The sequence below is a fragment of the Micromys minutus genome (genome assembly GCF_963924665.1).
Source record: "Micromys minutus genome assembly, chromosome: 13".
Taxonomy (NCBI): Eukaryota; Metazoa; Chordata; class Mammalia; order Rodentia; family Muridae; genus Micromys; species Micromys minutus.
The window spans coordinates 23,817,985-23,822,271 of record NC_137982.1 but is presented as its reverse complement, the minus strand read 5'-3'; the positions used below and the strand labels follow the sequence as shown (position 1 = coordinate 23,822,271).

The 4,287-nt window shown below is 37.7% G+C and overlaps 1 pseudogene across 1 annotated transcript; it reads right to left on the bottom strand.

Annotated features, from left to right (window-relative positions):
* Positions 1-2,810: 2,810 nt before the first annotated feature.
* LOC308428638 (calmodulin-like protein 4) lies at positions 2,811-3,096 on the bottom strand (annotated as a pseudogene). Its single transcript has one exon. The product of its transcript is annotated as a calmodulin-like protein 4 (transcript).
* Between the last annotated feature and the right edge of the window lie 1,191 nt (positions 3,097-4,287).

Genomic DNA, 4,287 nt, shown 5'->3' with positions numbered 1-4,287 from the left:
TTCATTAGTTTACATATATTAGGTTCCATTTTCTTTTTACACTGCATTTTCTTTAAGACTTTATTCTTAAACTCCATGGTATGCTTGACTTGATATTAATATGTACTGAATGTTACATATTACACTGTTAATATGTACTGAATGAATTTCAAACAAAGTGATTAATGTGAAAACAATGGGTATTTCTTAGTGCTGTATTAAAAAAACATCAGAGCATATGAATTATAAATGCAATGGCTCTGCAATTCCGAAGAACATAACAACCAGGCATCTATAATCCTAGCACACAAGAGGTGCAGGAAGAAGTATGGCCAGGCAGTTTGGGCTTAATAGTGAATTTTAGTTGAGCTTTGGTTGCAATTTAAGAACCTTTCTAAAATGGGGAGAGGGAGGAAAAGAAAAACCAAAGGAATCTAACAAATGGAGATTCTTCACTGGCTCTGGTGATCTGAGGTCCTGACACAAAGAGAAATAGGTCATCAAGGAAGGAGATGGCTTCAGGAGGTCTGGGTCTTTCTCCCAGTTCTGAAGTATAGAGCTGTCTAAAGCCTTACAGCAATGGCATTTTTCTCTTCTCTTTTATTAGACATTTTATTTACATTTCAAATGTTGTCCCTTTTCCTGGTTTACCCTCTGGAATCCCCCATCCCCTCTCCCCTTCCTCCTGCTTCCATGAGCACCTGCATTTTAAACTGGTTGATTCTTTTCTGTTGGGGTCCGTGCTGAGCACTGTATAATGCTTAGCAGCACTTTTGATCTCTATTAAGCTAGATGCCAACAGCACTACCTCGAGTCCTTCTGGTCTAATCATACAAAACATCCACAAACCTTTCCATACATCCTCTCCAAAGCAATCTTCTTAAAATGAGGACAGCTGTTCAGTGGTGAAAAAGAACAACTGTGCCCGATAATCCTACAGCTTTGAACTGCAGAACCTCACCCTCTAATTTTCTGGCTGAATTCCTGACTAGCTAGAAGAAAAAAAAATTAAATCTACAGATGAGAAATGTACAGCCAATATCATCCAAGATGGAGACACAGTGTAACCCAGCAAATGAAGTCAGCGAGGAAGCACTGATGGTCCCTCTCCCTACTCCCCACTACTTTTCAATACTGTGCTCCACCACTACATAGATCAGTAAAGCACAAGAAGGGATACAGAGAGGGAAAGGAGTCAAACTACCTCTAATTGCAAATCTCAGGACAGTATACATCAGAGCACCAAAAACTGTAAAAAAAAAAAAAAGTCTAGAAGGATAACTGGAGCTACGTGGCAGGACACAAGAACTTTCTATACACCAGCAACAAGAACGAAGAAGAGAACATGGACATACGCCATTCACAATGTCCTCTAAGTAAATAAAAAATACAGGAATACACAACCAAGGAACTGCTACATCTCTACAATAAAAACTTTAAATTTGTAAAGATAGGGAAAAAAAAAAACACTAGAAACTGGAAAGATACCCCATGCTGACTGGTAGAATTAATATTAGGAAATGACCTTTTTTTCCATAAGCTATTCACAGATATAATGCAATCCCATTCCAAAATCCCCATCAAATTACTCACAGAAATAAAAAAAAATAAAACTATCCTAAATTTTATATAAAATCACAAAAGATGCTGGATAAGACAGAAAAACAACAAAAACAAAAAAATCAGAAACATTAGAGATTACCATGTCAGTGTAACATAGACTACAGAGTTGTGCCGATAAAAATATGTGCTGCTGGCACAAGAGCAGAAATGTAAACCATGGAACAAAACCGGAGACTCACAAAGGGGAATATCAGGTATATTTAGTGATCTAATATGGAGACGGGGAGGAGAGAGGGTGGGGCTCTAATAGTAATTATGAGGAGGGAATAAAGAACAGAAGAAGGTAAAGGAACAGTAAGGGCCTCTGAATAAGTCCTCAGAAATGATATTATCAACTATGTACCTAATGGAAAAGCCATATTATACCTGTAAGCTTGTATATATATTCTGAATTATATAGTTTAACTGAATGCTTTTTCATATGGACTGACAATGCTCCTGCAAAACTCAAGACAACCTAAGAAAACAACACCAGGCATGAGATTCCCTCTTTTGAGTTGTTGGCCAGATCTGTTCAAAAGACTCCCAAACTATTACAGACTACTGTGATTACCCTTGCTTGCCCATGACAGTTAGAAGGTAGGCCCCATTCTGAGTAAATCTTAAAAGTATTCAATAGTCACATATTATAAACAATTACTTAGACATGAAAAAAGTAGAACCTACAAAATGTGAAAATATGTTAACACATCTTCACTAAAAGATCCAAAAGAATTTTGAGGATGCATTTTAAAATAATGACTTCAAAATCAATAAATACTGAGTTTTTGAAAACTATATATCATAACTGTTTTCCTTTATGACTCCCATGATACTATTTTATTTTATTTTTCCCACGTGCTCTCAAATTTACAACCATTTATTTTCTAGTAAATCTTCATCTTTGTGAGGTCCAAAGGCTTTGAGAAGTACAATCGTGGGGGCGGTGACACTGCAGAGCCAGCGCTGGCTCACAACACTGACTACACATCACAGGCCCTTTCATGCTGCAAAGGGCTAGACTAATGTTAGTACCAAAATCAAGATCTCTTATTATAGGCATCCAATACCATGGCCAACGCGTTTATTGGTATTTATCCCCTGCAGTGACTGTGCCATATGGTCTTACTGTTGCATTTGACATCTCTAGGCTTCCCTTACAAAAACCTTTGGTCTAGGTTTTCAGACCCCAGAGGCTCTCATCTGCTGCTCCCTTGATCCCGGCTCCTTCAGTAGTCACGAACAGGAAAGGTGATCCTCTGGATAAATGTGTCATATTTCACTTGGCCATTTGGTTCGATGCCCGCTTCCTTGAAAAGAACATCCACTTCTTTGTGAGTGAGCTTCTCTCTCTCCCAGTTTCATGAGCTTCGACCGCAACTCGGAAGCCATGATGTAACCTTTCTTCTCCTTGTCTACCAACAGCATGGCCAGAAGGATTTCTTTCTTTGGGTCCTCTTGCTTGATTTGCATGTGCATAATGGTCAGGAAGGTGGAGAAATCCAGCTCTCCTTGCTTGTCTAAGAAATGCCACAAAACAGTGAGCCGGAAGGAAGAGTTCTGAGGGGAGCCAGCTCCAGAGCTACCTAGTTCTCAAGGCCATGCATGGTAAGAGCACAAAGTGCCTCCTCCTGAACCCACCTGGGCCTTCCACTGGATACAAAGTCTCCATTTCTTTCTCCCAGCATCCTCAGTACCAAGGTGCAATGTGGTATTAACAGATTATAGAATCTTGGTGAAAGGTCTGTGGGACCTACCTATCACTATTTTATTTTTAAATCTTTGCTTTTGGAACATTTTTAATTTTACTGTGGCAAAATTGTATAATCCCAACAACTGCCTCAGTTTCACATTTCACAAGGATTGGTGGCATCTTTACAATGGAACACAGAAAAAGTTAAGTGCTTTGCCTAATATAAATAATGATGACACAACCTTGGTCTCAAGTGAAATGTGATTAAACACTAAGTAAACATATGTTCTGCAATACTACACTACCTTTAGTTTCACCCAGATAAGAAACTTTATGAAGTATTTCTACACCAGGTTTTCAGTATTTTTATGTAATATTTATGTACATGAGAAAAGCCTGTCCATGTGAACTATAACTATGACCAATATGAAATTATACAAAAAATTTTAAACTACATCACATAAACAATATAGAAGGATGAAATAAAATCCTGATTTCTCCTTGAGTAAATATTGTAACATTGAAAAAAATGTAATGTTCCTTGGCAGAAACCACATATATGTGTTCTAATATTAATCAAACAACACAAACCTTTTAGCAAAGAAGCCGTGTAACTGTATCCAGTCAGCCACAGATAGATAAGATGGCTCACTTGCTATAGCCATATTTACTGATCCACAGTCAGGCAAAGGAAGTTGAGTGGTGTGCCACTTGGTTAAAGGCACTTGCTGAGGTGGAATAAACCAGTACCAGAAATCTGTCCTCTGATCTCTACCTACAGAAGGTGGCACACATGTTCTTATGCATATCATGAATAAACACAGTAAAAAAACTAAGAAATACAAGCATAATACAATCAATCCTATTTATAAAAGTTGTCTATTTCATAATACACGTTTCTCAATAATCTGAAAGTTGTGTATTTCAGAGACCAAACCATCAAAAGAACTGAAGTTTAACTTTGTGAAGGTAACTCAGTCTTTTTTTTCTTCTTCTTTTAACAAACTAAGTTT